Source organism: Crocodylus porosus, unplaced genomic scaffold (assembly GCF_001723895.1).
Source record: "Crocodylus porosus isolate Cpor-Errol unplaced genomic scaffold, CroPor_comp1, whole genome shotgun sequence".
Taxonomy (NCBI): Eukaryota; Metazoa; Chordata; order Crocodylia; family Crocodylidae; genus Crocodylus; species Crocodylus porosus.
The window spans coordinates 5,320,054-5,336,677 of record NW_017728923.1 but is presented as its reverse complement, the minus strand read 5'-3'; the positions used below and the strand labels follow the sequence as shown (position 1 = coordinate 5,336,677).

The 16,624-nt window shown below is 51.0% G+C and overlaps 1 protein-coding gene across 1 annotated transcript in view; it reads right to left on the bottom strand.

Annotated features, from left to right (window-relative positions):
- CORO7 (coronin 7) overlaps positions 1-16,624 on the bottom strand; it is a 195,211-nt gene that overhangs the window by 122,245 nt on the left and 56,342 nt on the right. The gene's annotated exons all lie outside the window — the stretch shown is intronic.

The window sequence follows — 16,624 nt, the reverse complement described above, 5'->3', positions numbered from 1 at the left end:
ATCACCATAACAGCAGAAGAGAAAATTGCAAGAAATACAAGTGAGAAGTAAGGTAGGGAAAGCCCCATTTCTATAAGTACTGCTGTGTGCACCATCAACACTATTTATGGGCTGGGAGATGGGGGTCTGGGAAGAGGAACATGCAGGGAGGAAGCCGTTCCAAGCTGACAGTGAAGTCACACAGCTGTGCAGACACTAGCAAGATTTGCTCTGGCCAAAGCAGCTCTTCCCCAAAACAGCAGCCAGGTAGAGGAGCTTGCTTCATTGAGACCCTTCAAATGGTCTCTTACTCCAAGCCAAACAAAAAGGCCTCTACAGTCATGCAGCAGCAACATGCAAGGCCAGAAGCTGCCAAAACACCGCAGGCCCCAGGAAGGGAGATCTGAGCATAGGACAGTTAGGGATCCCCAGGTTTCAGTTTGGACTTGCTGTAGGTTAGAGTAAATCCTTTGTCCCCTCTGCCCATTTTTCCATCTCATAAACGATGCTGTTCCCTGGCTTCTAGCCATGCTGAGAATTAGCACTTGCACAATGATTTCATGATGAAAAGCTCATTTGAAAAAGCCTGATTCTGCTCTGAAAAGTAAGTAAAAGCACCCTCACCCACACTCAGCTTGTGCTCTGAGATGCATTTGCTGACTGAGATGCATTGTTTCAGCTCTTTCTCCCTGCAAACTTGGCTCTGGGGAAGGGATGTGAAGCCTCCACCCTTCTGGTCCGGCACAGTCACCTATTGAGCCCCAGAACATGACAGGTGAATGGACTCATAGATACCAGAAGCCTAATTTGTTCTTCAGACTCCCTTACTGGGAGTAGCAGGCAAGGAAGAAGGGTCCCCACATGATTCCCTAGGCTAGGCTGAGCTTGCTGTGACTGCAGGTAGAAATACATCATCTCTTGTTTGCCATACACTGAGCACACCTGATACAGAAGCACTGAGAAAGTCCCGGCTGCCATTCTCCAATGTCGCTTTCTAGAGGAAGGGCAAAGGATTAGCTATAATTAACTAGCTAGCTTCTGGCTGGCTGCCATGCGTCAGATGGTCCCCAGATGGGTCCTGTGGTTATCAGCATCCCAAAGGAGCCCATCATCTGGTGCCTGCCCCTGTTACGCACGAGAGGACAGAACCACCACCTCCCTCTCATTTGTAAAGTTTCCATTTAAAAAAAGCCAATGCACTAATGTTTTAGACGTGTCACAGAACAGCAGAGGCCTCTGTCAGAGCTAAACAGGGAAGGGCACTTCACATACGCCAGAGTTCAGAAGAGCTCAGCCCAGCTGTGCTTGCTCCCTGGGAGCCCCCATTAGTAATTAGCTCAAGAGCCTGATGGGCAGACCCCTGTTACTGCAAATGGCCAGAAAGCATATGCTGCAAACCAGAGGCTACCCAGTGCTACCAGCTAGCAGGCAACCCACTGCATGCTGGGCCTGTCAGCTCTCAAAAGCAGCCTGCATCAGGCTGAAAATGCAGCCAGAACAGGGTGTGCAATTCACCTGTAAGTGCTCCTACACAGATCCCCTGCCTGAGCACAACACCCTACCACACAGGCTGCTACTTGGTGATGCCATAGATGCAGCTCAGAACAGAGGTCACCACTGTCTGTGCTCAGAAGAGACACCAAACCAACTCTTTCTGCAGATGGAGAGGTGCTAATGGTCCGACCCTGGAGAAATTCCTATATGGAAAGTGAACACAGTCACCCCAAAGGCCTCCAAGATTCCAGAGGGACACAGAGCCCACCTGGTGCTATCTGTGTTGAGAAATAGCATCTTTTGGGTAGACAGGGCTTTCTCAGCACAGCCAGCACCAAGGCAGCTCCCATAGACAACTCAGCAGCAGGAAACTTATACCAGGCCAAACCAGCCTGCCCCCAGCAGAGTGACTTCTTATGTGGTTAGATGTGTATACAGCAGTAACACAGGGCACCCAAGGATGCTAACACCAGTGAGAAATGTAGACATGTCCTACACACAAACGCAGTGAGGCAACACTCATGCAGGGAATCAGCATGAGTGAGGACAGAGCACTGGCAGCCAGCTTGCTGTGCCTGGGTAGCCTCATTTCTTTCAGCAGCTGCCTCTGCCCCATCAGTGGGAAACCGATGATACCAGCTGTGGACTCAGCTCAAAGGGATGGCGGGGCGGAGCTTTTACTCTGTTCTTTTTGTCCCAAAGGGACTTTTTAAGAGAGATCATTGCTAAAAGGGAACAAAGAGCCTGAACATGCAGCATAAAGTCTCTAGTAAAGCACAAAACTGGACAGCTCCACAGCTTCATCCCACCACTACCCCAATGTGGGAAAGCACCGTTCCAGACCAGCAACTCTGCACACCCCTGCCATCGGGGTTTGAATACATGGAGTACTGTCGCCCTAGTGCAAAAAAGCCCCTGCTGGCTTCTGAATGTCACAATGGGCCATCCATGCCAGCCTCCAATGGCCTCACCATGCAGGGTGCCACATGCCAATGCTGCAGCATCATAGGAAAGTGCAGCTGTTAGCACTCAGAGAAGGGAGAGAGCACTGAGCATGGAAACCCTGCAAATCCACAGGTTGGAAGATGAGGCCATGCTGGCCAGGGAAAGCCAGGGTACTGCTCCATTCTGAGCCCAAAAGGCTGTTTAGTAGCAGTTTAAACAGGCTTAGAGCAAATGGGCCTGCAGCACCCCCACTCACCAGCGCGGCAGGGATGGAAGAAACTCAGACCTGTCTGGGACTGTCCTAGACATTTACTGAATAAAATGCATCTCACACTGCACTGGTCATGGGGACTAGCCCCCTCCACTGCAGGCAGTGTCAGAGCCCCCTTCATCAACTGACTAAAGGCCATCTCATAACAAGGTATATTTTGTGCCCACTGTTGCCAGAAGATGACTGCTCCAGAGCCTGCAGAACTGCACAGAACTCTGCCCATGCTGGCCATGGTGGCATTGCCTGTGGGCTTGCAGAGAGAAGCAACTGTGTTACCATGAGAATCGCCCCATCAGTCTTCCCAAATGAGGCACAATAATCAATGGTTGGAGTTGGCCTCTCTTCAAAAAAGGGAAGAGAAAGGACCCGGGCAACTATAGCCCCGTCAGTCTTACCTCAATACTAAGGAAACTCTTTGAGAAGATCCTCAAGGAGCACATCTGTGATGGATGATGCTCAGGGGCAACCAGCACAGTTTCATTAGGGGCAGGTCATGTCAGACCAACCTGACTGCCTTTTATGATCAGGTCACAAAGGCAATGGATGCAGGTGTCACCATGGACGTAGTCTTTCTAGACTTCAGCAAGGCCTTTGACACAGTCTCCCACCCCATCCTCATTAAAAAACTAGGCGACTGCAGCATTGATGCCCACACAGTCAGACAGATTGCAGATTGGCTCCAGGGTCATATTCAGGGGGTGGTGGTGGACGGGTCATATTCAACCTGTGGGGAAGTGGGCAGTGGAGTCCCCCAGGTCTCAGCCCTTGGGCCTGCGCTGTTCAATTTCTTCACCAGCGATTTGGATGATGGGGTGAAAAGCAACCTGTTTAAATTCATTGATGATACCAAAATTTGGGGTGAGGTTAGCACGCTAGTAGGGAGGGAAAGATTGCAGCAAGATCTGGATAGGTTACAGGGGTGGGCTAATGAAAATAGGATGGGTTTCAGTACTGACAAGTGCAGGGTGCTGCACTTGTGCAGTAGAAACCAGCAGCACACTTATAGAATGGGAAACTCCCTTCTTGAGAGCACGGAGGCAGAAAGGGATCTCGGAGTCATTATTGACTCCAAGATGAACATGGGCCGACAATGCGAGGTCGCAGTTGGCAGGGCTAACAAGACCCTGTCGTGCATCCACAGGTGCATCTTGTGGCAGGTCAGTAGGGGGCACTCCTACATTGAGCCGCCCACCTCCCTGTGCCCGACCACCTGCCAGGCTCCAAATGCCTCCCTAGGGGCGCTTATGTCCAGCCCGACCCCTTCCTGGAGCACATACACTAGCTTGGGGGTAACTTCGCTGCCACCACCCCAAGAATGGACTCACTCCCGGCCCTGTGTCCTTGGGGAAACACAGGCCTAATGTCCTATGGGTACTCGACCCAGTACAGGCACTTGGGGCACTTCCCCAAGTCCGGGGGCAAAAAGTACAGTCTCCCTTAGTCTGCAGACCTAAGGGGTCTCAGGCATAATTTAGACCCACCCCTCAATAAGTCTCCCACACTGGTCACAAAGGAGGACTTTATTGTTTACAGGGGTAGGGTGAAAATAGGGTACAAGATTGAGCAATATCCTAGAAATCATAAAGAGCAAACAGTCTGGCTGAGGTAGCCTTTTGATCACGCATCTGAGTTACTGCCAGCTAGATATCTAACCAGATCTCGAGTAGCTTACTCACAAGCATCTTCCAAAGGCTGGTGAAGTTTCCCTTGGAGGCAGGCGGTTTCTAGCTCGTGAGTTTGGGGGAGAGCGCCAATTTTAGATGGCCAAGCTCCTCTGTGTCCCCCGCTTGGCTGCTGCCTCACCTCATGGCCAAAAAGAGCTGCCTCCTAGCCCATCCTAACTTATACAGCCCATGACCTCATTCACCTGGTCCAGTGGAGGCCAGCTTCGGTTGGCTCTTTGCCAACCAATTTGAAATACATCACCAGTTAGCGGGCAGATTCCAGCTCACCAGGTAGATGCCCCTCACCCAGGTAACTGATGCCAGTCACGTAGGCAGAGGGAGCAGGTTTCCCCCCTCCCTCAGGAATGCAGCCAGCTCAGGTTATCTAAAGAGACAGGCTGAGGTGTGAATCCTCTGTGCTGGCCCATCTTGATCACATTGTCGCTGGGCAGAGATTTTGGGAAGAAACCAAGGTGGCTTTCTGCCACACATCTCAAGTAGAGCCAAGGATGTGATCCTCCCCCTATATGCAACACTGGTCAGGCCACAGCTGGAGTACTGTGTCCAGTTCTGGGTGCCCCACTTCAGGAGGGATGTGGACAACATGGAGAGGGTCCAGAGGAGGGCCACCCGCATGATCCATGGCTGGACTCATCTGAGTCCCATTTTTCTCCTGCCCAGGCAGGGGGTCGGACTTGAAGATCTACAAGGTCCCTTCCAACCCTACTTCTGTGATTCTGTGGATCTCACTACTGATGCTGCCAGCCCATGCCCCGAGTCCTGTGACCCACCTAGTCACATCTGCTTAGCAAAGCTGAACGTTTCCATCCCATACACAGCTTTTTCTTCTGACAGGGAGCTCCAGCTTCAATATAGTGCTGCCATTTGTGAAGACAGCTGAAACATAGGTAGCCCAAGCTAGTTCATTTGCTGTTGCTATGCAGGACCCATAGTGGTAGCTCTCAGCCTGGAGGTGCACATCCAATCTGCTCCAGTCATTTTTCAGGATTGCTGTAAACCAGGGCTTGGCAATATCTTGGAGGGGGGGAGCATTTTAACACAGACTGATTCTAAATCAATTTTGCCAAATGGATACTTTGCATCAGTTTTTCACCAGTCCCATGGGACAGCCCTGCCCACTATGGGTCAGGGAGGCCTGTGTGGGGGAGATTCCTTGCCCTCCATCGAAGCTGACCTCGTGAAGGAACACCTTGACAGGCTGGATACCTTCAAGTCAGCTGGCCCTGATAGGTTACACCCCAGGGTACTCAGGGAGCTGGCGAGCATCACAGCTCAGCCCGTCATGGATCTTTAAGAGCTCTTGGCGCTCTGATGAAATGCCTGATGATTGGAAGAGGACCAATGTGGTGCCCATCTTCAAGAACAGGAGGAAAGTAGAACTGGCAAACTACAGGCCCATCAGCCTGACCTCTATCCTGCGGAAGGTCTTGGAAAAGATTAAAGAGGCCATCCTTACCAGACTAGCTGAAGGCAATATCCTGAGGGATACCCAGCATGGGTTTGTTACGGGTAGGTCTTGCTTGACCGACCTAATTTCCTTTTATGACCAGATGACTTATCACCTGGACACGGGGGAAGAGACCAACATTGTATATCCTGACTTTAAAAAAGCCTTCAATCTGGTATCCCACAATCACTTCTTGGCTAAACTGACTGAGGCCTCAACCTCACCACCATCCGCTGGCTGGGGCATTGGCTCCGCGGTAGGACCCAGAGGATGGTGGTCGATGGGAGTCAGTCATTGTGGTGTGCTGTGACCAGTGGGGTCCCTCAAGGCTCTGTCCTAGGCCCTAGACTATTTAACATCTTCATCAATGATGTGGACATTGGTGTCAGAAGCGGACTGGCCAGGCTTGCCGACAACACCAAACTCTGGGGTAAAGCATCCACACCTGAGGACAGGAGGGTGATCCAGGCAGATCTTGACAGACTCGGGAAATGGGCGGACGAGAACCTGACGGTGTTCAACGCCAAAAAATGCAAGTGTGATGGTTGGGGCCTGACGTGTTGCGGGGCCTGCCCTCCTGTAGGGGGCTCAAAAGTTTCTCCTGCGTGGCCTGTGGGAGCTGTGCAGGCTGCACCGCCCCTCTTCCTCACTGGAGCCTCAGCATGTCTAGCGTGCTGTCCACCAGCACTGTCTCTCCCCGGCTCCTCCTCCGCCCTGGTTCCGGTGGGGCTTTTCAACTTTCCCACAGCAGCCAGTACAGCCACCACGATTGGTCCAGCTGTTCCCCACGCAGGAAACAGCTTACTAAACAGCCAGCGTAATGCCAGTTCCTGCGGCCACGGTCCCAGCTCCTGCTCTGGCTGTCCGGCAGGGGGTAAGTCACCCCTGCCGAGGGTCTGTTTCCAGGGTTTGGGACCCGTGGGGATTCCCCTCTCCCCTTCGGGAGCCTGTGGTGGCGCCTCACCACCACAGCAAGGTTCTCTACCTGGGGAGGAAAAACCTGCAGCGTGTTTATAGGCTCGGTAGTGCTACATTGGTTAGCACTATGAATGAAAGGGACTTGGGGGTCATGACTGACCACTAGATGAACATGAGCCTTCAGTGTGATGCAGTGGCTAGTAAAGCAAGCAAAACACCGGCTTGCATCCAGAGATGCTTCTCAGGCAAATCCCAGGACGTCACTCTCCTGTTGTACTCAGCCTTGGTGAGGCCACAGCTGGAGTACTGCATCCAGTTTTGGGCTCCATGAATCAAAATGGATGTGGAGAAGCCTGAGAGGGTGCAGAGGAGAGCCACATGCATTAACAGAGGTCAGGAAAACAGACTTTATGATGAGAGGCTGAGAGCCATGGGACTATTCAGCCTGGAAAAGCGCAGGCTCAGGGGTGATCTGGTGGCCACATATAAGTTTATCAGGGGTGCTCATTAGGATCTGGGGGGATGTCTGTTCACCAGAGTGCCCCAAGGAATGACAAGATCGAACGGTCACAAACTCTGCTGCGACCAATTCAGGCTGGACATAAGAATTAACTTCTTCACTGTCCGAGCCCCCAAGGTTTGGAATAGATTGCTGCCAGAGGCGGTTCAAACACCCACTTTGAACGCCTTCAGGACACATTTGAATGCTTATCTTTCTGGGATCCTATGATCCCTGCTGACTTCCTGCCCCTGGGGCAGGGGGCTGGACTCAGTGACCCTCTAGGGTCCCTTCCAGCCCAAATGTCTATGAAATCTATGATTCAGAGCACAGGCTGCTTCCAGTCTGTCCTCTACAACCACAGCCACAGTCATAGATTCACAGATGTTAGGATCAGAAGGGACCTCTATAGATCATCGAGTCCAACCCCCTATATAGGCAGGAAAGAGTGCTGGGTTCAGATGACCCCAGCCAGATGCCCATCCAATCTCCTCTTGAAGACCCCCAGGGTAGGGGAGAGCACCACCTCCTTCAGGAGCCCATTCCAGATTTTGGCCACTCTAACTGTGAAGAAGTTCTTCCTAATGTCCAATCTAAATCTGCTCTCTGCTAGCTTATGGCCATTATTTCTTGTGACTCCCAGGGGCGCCTTGTTAAGGGGTGTCTCCTCACCAATTCCCTTCTGTACCTCCATGATGAATTTATAGGCAGCCACAAGGTCACCTCTCAACCTTCTCTTGTGGAGGCGGAAGAGGTCCAGGTGCCCTAGTCTCTCTTTGTAGGGCTTGGCCTGCAAGCCCTTAACCATACGAGTGGCCCTTCTCTGGACCCTATCCAGGTTATCCACATCCCTCTTGAAGTGAAGTGTGGCACCCAAAACTGGATGCAGTACTCCAACTGCAGTCTGACCAGCATCCAATAGAGGGGAAGTATCACCTCCTTGGTTCTGTTTGTCATGCATCCGCTGCATGATAAAGTGCAGTTAGCTTTTCTGATGACTTCATCACACTGACAATTCATATTCATCTTGGAGTCCACTAGGACTTAGACAGAGTACATTTCACTCCCTCGTCCAAGTCACCGATGAAGAGTATCGGTTCAAGGACCGATCCCTGTGGGACCCCACTGCCCACTCTCTTCCAGGTCGATACCGACCCATCCACTACCACTCTCTGGGTATGACCCTCTAGCCAATTTGCCACCCACCGGACTACGTAATCATCCAAGTCACAGCCTCTTAACTTGTTCACCAGTATGGGGTGGGATACCGTATCAAAGGCCTTCCTGAAGTCTAAGTAAACAATGTCAACCCCTACTCCTGCGTCCAGGTGTTTTGTAACCTGGTCATAAAAAGAGACCAGATTAGTCAGGCATGATCTACCTGCTATGAACCCGAGCTGGTTTCCCCTCAGCCTAATTTTTCCTGCTGGGCTCTCTCCCATATTTGAGCCTTAATAATCTTTTCAAAGACTTTGCCAAGGATGGAGGTGAGACTGATTGGCTTATAGTTGCCTGGATCCACCTTCCTCCCCTTCTTGAAAATAGGGACCACATTGGCCCTTTTCCAGTCCTCCAGGACCTGTCCCATGTGCCACGAGTACTCAAATATTCTTGCCAGTGGCTGTGCAACGACGTCAGCCAGTGCCTTCAGTACCCTTGGATAGAGCTCATTCGGGCCTGCTGACAAACACATCCAGTCCTTCCAAGTGACTCTGAAACATCTCAGGGTCAATGCTTGGTAGTCTGGTGCCCAGGTGCTGCCTCTCTACAATCCCATTGTAAGACTTGTCTTGCCCCTCGTTTAGGAACACTGAGGCAAAGAACTCATTGAGGACTTCAGCCTTGTCCCCCCTGTCCGTCACCAATTGCTTTTGCCCTTTCAGTAGTGGTCCTATTCCACCCTGTATATGAAAAATAATTTTTTGTTATCCTTAACTTGGGGTGCCATCCTTAGCTCCATGGTAGCTTTGGCCTTTCTAACTGCCTCCCTTCAACTGTGAGCTGAGGAGGTATACTCCTCTTTAGTAATCTCTCCCCGTTTCCCCTGCTTATATGCTCCCCTTCCCTGTGTTGCTGCTTTTCCCCACTGCTGTGCTAGCAGAGTCCCTTAGAGAAGCCCCTTGGAGCTGAAACACCATAGAAGCCTCCTTTCTCGGTGAGCCAGATCCAGGCAGTTGGGCAACTTCCTGTTTTGAGAAGCTACCTTTAGGTCCACAGTGCTGTGTACAGAGCAGTGAATTCAAGTACTGTAAGAGCAAGGCTGGCAGGAGGGTCTGGTGTTAGGTCACACTGCAGGAGGCATACCTAATACAGGTACTCCTCACTTAGCGTCATCCCTGTTAACGTTGTTTCGTTATGATGTCGCTGATCTATTATAGAACATACTCATAGTACCTTGAGTAAGAGGCACTGCAAGTAAGTTAAAAATCTTGTTTACTCTCCCCCCCACCACATCAGAATATTCTCAACTGAGGGAACCACAGCTGAACTGCCGGGGGGGAATGCCTCCCTCCACCCTGGCACTCCCCCAGGGCTATGCCCATGCTCTGAGAGCTATGAGTATGTTCAAGTCACACAATGTTCAGTTATAACATTGCTCGGCTGCCACCTGCTAGTAGGTAACTACTGTGACATAACCCGATTCGCTTAACATCGTTTCGCTTAAAGTCGCATTTTTCAAGAATGTAACTACGACGCTAACCAAGGAGTATCTGTACATGGTGGCTGGTATTACAGCTGAGCCTGGCTCCCTGTCTTCTATCTCCAGATGATGCTCAACACGCATGGCCAGGACTCAGCCAGGGCCCTGGGGGAGTGGCAGGGGAGGAGAGGGACATTCCCCCCCACCCCGCCCAGCAGTCCAGCTGTGGTTCTCTCCGCCGAGAATATTCCAAAGGGGGGGGGGGGGGGGGAGTAAACAAGATTTTTAACTTACTTGCAGTGCCTCTTACTCAAGGTGCTGTCAACAGCAAGCTAAGGACAGGTTTCCCTGAAGCACAGCTAGAATGGAGCCTGCCTGTTGGCCAGATCTGCCCCCTGGGATAGCAGTATTAGAGAGACTGGGCAAGCGGTGAGGATGGAAACATTCCAAATGAAGTCAAAAGAAAATTAATTTTCATCATATTTTCCCAAGTGAAAACTCCAAGTTTCCAGTCAAAAATAAGAATATTTCAGTTCTGAAGCAGTACCACAGTGCTGGGACTGGTGCCTCCTACTCCCACTCTTCTTCAAGCCAGGCTTCCTGCTAGCACAACTCTCCCAGGATGGCAAGAGAAGGCTGTGCATTATGCCAACTGCAAGGCCTAGCTGCATCTTGGGAAATGGAGTCCAGCTGGGGCTTCCAGGTCACAGAGTGCAATGTGAGGTATCAGGGTGGCGTTTCAGAACAGAAAAGGCTCATCTCCTGAGCTGCGGGGTTTTCACCAAAAAGTTGAAGCTTCATGCAGAAAAATGCACCTGTCACAAAAAAATGTCTTCCAGGTTGTGCTGTTGCTCTGGCAGACAGGACAGCTGCCTTCTGATATGGGAACAGGAGAGAAGTGACCCAAGCTATGGGGAGGTAAAGGGATCCCCTTGCCACCTCAGAGGATGCTGCACCTGACATGGAGCACTTCACTTTGGCAGCAGATTCCTTGTGATCCCACCTCACTGTACCCCTCCAGCCGAGACTGACTGCCTGGACAAAGGAACCAGTCTAATCCCGCACCCACCTCCACTGAATTGATGGATGGATTTACATGTCTTCTGGTATGTGGAGATGAGATGAGATAGCACCTCTGACAGGGGCTTGAAAAGATGTCCATTAACCCATTGCAGTGCCTAATTCTGCACAGAACAGGTGCACAGAGTACTGAAAAGCCATTAAAGAAAACAAGCTCTCCCAAAGCTGGGAAGTGCCTTGTAAACGTAATGCCCAAGCGAGGCACAAGGGGAGGTCAGAGACAGCTGTCACTCACTTTTCTTCTCAGGACACTGGTGAGGGGGAAGCACAGGACTATGGAGCATTGATATGATCCAGACATACAAAAACGTACCCAGAGCTTTAGCTCTTGGAATCTTTGTTCTTCAGCTTTGAACTATTGTTCTTGGTAAACAGCCTACCTGCAAACGAACTAAGGTAAGAGCACTTTTAAAACATAATTTGAAACCTAGGTAAGAAAATCTATTCCCTAACAGGCTAGCCACCTGTTAGAGGTTTTTAGGACTTTAGGACTTAGTAATGTAAATCTTAAATGCCTTTCAAATATTAATAAGATATTATGCCTTAAAATAAATATGCATTTTTAAAATTTTAATCAGTTGTTTGATATGTTTTATCTGATGGTTTAGTCATTTATCTCTTCTGTATTTTGTTATAGATTTGATATTAAAATTTAGATATTCTTATGTTGTAAATATTTAAATTTTGGCTGGACTGGCTCTTCGAAAATTTCTTGGCTCTCAGAATCCATCTGAGACTCAACACAGAGTTTACATTTCCATATAACTAAAGTCAAGAGGTGCAGACCACCCTGGAGCTTGGAGTGATGGAACAATGTGGCAAGCGTTGCCATCCCCAAACCTTAGATGATGCACACAACGCTGGAGTCTCCTCAGATCTAGGATAGAATGAAACCTTTCTACTTCACAATGAGAAAATGTCAGGGGTAGAAGCCTTTACACCCCATACTTACAGAACTTCTACAACCCTGAGAAGAATCAACAAGTCCTCTCTGTTTCTAACAGGTTCTCAGGAGAAAGATTCCTAAAAATTAAGGGCAGGAAAGGGAGCAAAGAGTGGACTGGAGGAGGTAATCCTGACCACTGATCTCCAAAGACAAAGGCAGACCATAGCTGGTGGAACAAGTCAGGTCAACTTCCAAAGACAGTGCTCTCCAGACTGGGTCTAGGATGTCTTGACTGCTTCATCAAACACACTGATGATCACAGAATGAGGGTTTTCCCCAGGCTTATCTCAGATGCTTCTTAGCGTATAATTGTGCTAGTCTGAGAGGGCAAAAGACTGCAACTTTTTAAATTGGGGCTGAGAAAGTAAAGAGGAAGGACATAACTCCCCAGAGAGAGTGTATGCAGGCAACCCCTGATTAATGTGGTTTCGGTTAGCGCTATTTAGATGTAGCGCTCGTTTAGAATTGATGCCCCATTTCACTGAGTGCTCAGCTAGTTTTGCTATAGCACTCAGTGGAATCAGCAAGTTTCAGCAGGAGGGAGGGGAGAAGCAGCGGTGGTGACAGCAGCAAGTGGGATGAGTGAAAGTGAGTGAGGGATGAGTGGCAGCAAGTGTGGGGGTGGGTGTGGAGAAGCAGCAGTTCGGGCAAGGAGTGTGGAGCCTATGCTGGTGCCCATACCCAGGGGATGTGGCCGGAGCGCAGGGCCTGGGGCCAGGGCCAGCTGAGGCCCATGCCCAGAGTGGGGTGGCAGGAGTGCCAATGCCCAAGCTGTCACGTGGGGCTGCAGTGGCCAGCGGGTGAGCGGAAGGGTGAGGAGAGATGGTGGCAGTGAAAAGTGGGGGGGCAGGTGCGAGTGCAGGGCCTGCATTGGTGCCCAGGGCCAGGGCCAGGGCCAGGGCTAGCGGGGGCCCAGGGTGAGGCAGTAGCAGTGCAGGCCTGGGCTGGCACATGGGACTGAAGCAGCCAGTGGGGGAGTGAGAAGAGGCAGCAGCGGCAAGAAGTGGCAGTAACCAATTATCTCTATTTATATTCATTCCTATGGGCAAATGAGTTTTGCTTAGCGTGGTTCCACTTAACACTCAGTTTTTCTGGAACCAATCAACAGCACTAAGTAGGGGTTGCCTGTAACATGCATCAACCCGACTGCCTCCTAGGATGAGATGACTGACTCTGTGGATGTAGGGAGAATAGTGAATGGGATATACTTTGACCTTAGCAAGGCTTTTGATATGGTCTCTCGCAACATTCTTGCAAGCTAACTAAGGAAGTACAGATTGGATGAATGGACTGTTAGGTGCCTAGAAAACTAGCTATCTTGTCAGGCTCAAGGGTAGTAATCAATGGCTTGATGTCAAGTTTGCAGCTGGTATCAAGTGGTCCTGGGGCTGGTTCTGAGGCTGGTTTCATCTTCATCAGCCATCTGGAAGATGGGATAGAGTGCACCCTCAGCAAGTTTTCATATAATGCCAAGCTGGGGAGTAGTAGGTATGCTAGAGGGTAGGGCTAGGATTCAGAAAGACCCTGACAAATTGGAGGATTGGACCAAAAGAGATCTCATGAAGTTCAATATGGACAAATTGAACAAAGTCCAGCACTTGGGATAGAACCATCCCATGCACCGCTACAGGCTAGGGGGCTGACTAGCAAGGCAACAGCTCTGCAAAAAAGGACATAGGGGTTACAGTGGACAATAAACTGAATGAGCCAAAAGAGTGCCCTCATTGCAAAGAAAGCTAATGGCATACTGGGCTGCATTAGTAGGAGTGGTGCCAGTAGGTCAAGGGAAATGATTCTGTGTCCAGTTTTGGGCCCCCGCTACAGAAAGGATGTGGACAAATTGGACAGAGTCCAGTGGAGAGAAATGAAAATGGTTCAGGGGCTGGGGCACAGGATTTATAAGTGGCTGAGGAAACTGGGATTATTTAGTTTGGAGAAGAAAAGGACTGAGAGGAGATTTAATAATACGGTGCTTTCACAGTCAGATCAAGCACAGCCATAGAAGTCTCACCCCTGGAGCCCTAAGGTCTTCACAGAATCTACACCAGTGCTGAGCTTTATATGACTGAGGTTTCTTCAAGCTGGGAGGGGCTTAGCCACCTTCTCAGTAAGTCTCCTAGTCCTATTTTCTGAAAGCAGCAAAACACCTAGAAATACCACCACCACAGCTCTTAAGAATGACTGGGCACCCAGCTCCCAGCACCTGGAAGGCAGCTGGCCCCCAGCCCTGGCTTCCCCTGGAAGCAGCAATCTCCATGGGCATCTCTTTAGGGCAGATGCTGCTCCAGGAGGTGCATATGGGCAGCAGTGCCCTGTTTCTCTCCCCCTCAAAGAAGAAGCTAGAACCAGACTTCTCCCTATGCCCCAGCCCACTACCTTAAGCAGCAGCTGCTTGTGATGCTTCAGAATAGGAAGAAATAGCCCTGCTCTAAACCCAAATGCTCCCTGGCCTAAGTGGACAGGCTCCAATGCCAGGACAAACATGAGGCAAGCCAGCTCAAGCAGGCTAAGAAAGGCAAATACAGGCCTGGAGCAGGAGGGATTATTTACCAAACAAAGCAACCCAGTGCAGGACAGAATACAAGACACTTGGGGGCCTGTTGCTTCAGACAGGCAAAGAGGGGAATGAGTATTGAGGCTATACTTCCTTTCCCCAGATAATGCAGTCCCCCTTTTCCTTCCCTTGTGAAGAGAACAGGACCAGAGTTCACATATTGATCGCAGCTCGGGGAATGATGCAAACTCAGCAGACCTACACCCTGAGGACCTGGCTTTGACACAAGTTATCTGGTCCCTTGCTGGGCTGACCCAGTTTCCTACCCCCACCTCTGCACTACCACCCCAGCAACATCCCAGGAACCAACACTGCTTTGTCCACACACAACAAATGTGCTGCTGTAGCTCTCATGCATCTGCCTTGAATTTTAAGGGGAGGCCAGAGGGGAGCATCCAGCAGCTAGAGAGATGCCCAGCTGAGTCTATAGGTTCACAGGGCTGTGGATACCATTGCTCCTTTGCCAGCACATGCTAGAGGATGCAATGACTGAGTCCTAGGGTGACAGATGAGCATCAGAAGCTGGGAGACCTTAGAAGGGTCATGGGGGTATTGTGGATGTAACTGGCAGGCAGTGGAACGGGGCCTGACCAGAGAGCAGAGTAGCCCAGTACAGCTCAACAGTCCATCTTCCATGAACATGCAGTCCCTGCCATGCCTTGTAATCACCCTGATCAGGCTGGTTTTTAACTTCAGAAGAATACAACTTTTCCCTTCCCCAGTCAATCAAAGAGCCCGTTTTCTACTGATTTACTTGCAGGCACCCTCCAGGGAAGTGCACTCAATAATCCTCCTGGCACCCTGAATTCTAACCCCAAGCTTCGAAGCTAGATGAAATTCCAGCTGTCACCTGCATCTGATGCTCATGCAGGCATTCGTTCCACCCAGCATAGCAAGCCCTCTCTAGTTGGCAGTGTCACTTGCCAGGACTCTGCATGTTCACAAACACCTCAGCCAAAGCAGGGATCCAGCCAGGGAGCCCACCACTCCCTCAGCACTGGGGTTAGGCTGCTGGGCATAACCCAGGGGATGGATAGGGATGACTCTTCATTTGGGACATGGGGAGAAAAGATGGAAATTCCTTCCCCTGCCTGTTATCCCGTCTTCACAGACCCTGTCATTGCAGACCAGTGCTCAGCCCACAGCAGATAAGAGCTAACTAACAAAGAAAACAGCTATGGGAGGAGGGCAGGGAACTGGGCTGGGGTAGCCAGGTGTGAAGCACAGGACTGCAGCTTCCCTGGAAGGGTGTGGAGAGCAAAACAGGCAGGCAGAGAACAGAGGAGGGAGGGAAAGCTGCAGTCAGAGGCCCAGCTCTTCTCACTAGCACCAGCTTGTGGGATAGAGAATCCCAAATCCGTGGCTGTCCTGCCCGGAGCACAGAGCAAGGCTCATCTTCACCTGGCCTAGAGGGGTAGCAGCCACTTCCCCTAGCATCAGCTATCTTGCAGCAAGCTGCCCACACACTTGGCCTTGGCACGCAGTAGTCCTTGGCCCCTCCCTAGCCAAGCCCCACAGGAAGGAGCACCCCTCCTCCTGAGAGGCACTTTGGCAGCCCTTGCCCACAGCATCACATCAGCTGGGATCGCCTCTGCACTTCTGCCAAGAGCAGCCAAAACAACCTGTCAGAGCACCATGGTGAGATGCGATCCTGCTGTTCGCCTCATGGATGGAGTGCTGGGCTCCCCCCACTGCAGTGACCGGCAGGAGCAAAGGAGAGAAGGGGGAAGGGGGAGGAATGACAACAGAACAGAGGCAAAATGGCTGAAGCCTCTACCCACTCCCAGGAGAAGGCTGCTTGCACAGCCTTCCCCAGCCTGAAGAGATGGGTGTTGGCAGCCAAAGTCATTCAATAGTCCAGCCCCTCTCCTTGGGGCAATTCACATTCACAGTGAGCTCTACTTAGCAACCGGCAGGGATAGCCAGAGACAGAACACAGACACTGTCCCCCTACCTGCACTCCCACCAGGCACAGACACATGCTCCAGGAGGGGGCAAGGGCATGGTGGGGGCAGAGTACCTGCTGGGGGCATGGTGCCCATGGAGGGTGAGAAGGCAGAACCTGTGCTGCTCATCACAGCTGTGCCTGAAAGACTATTTGGGCACCTGACTGCCAAGCCAAATGTGCAGTACTGCTATGCTGCCCGCTTGCGGGTGGCCCCTGC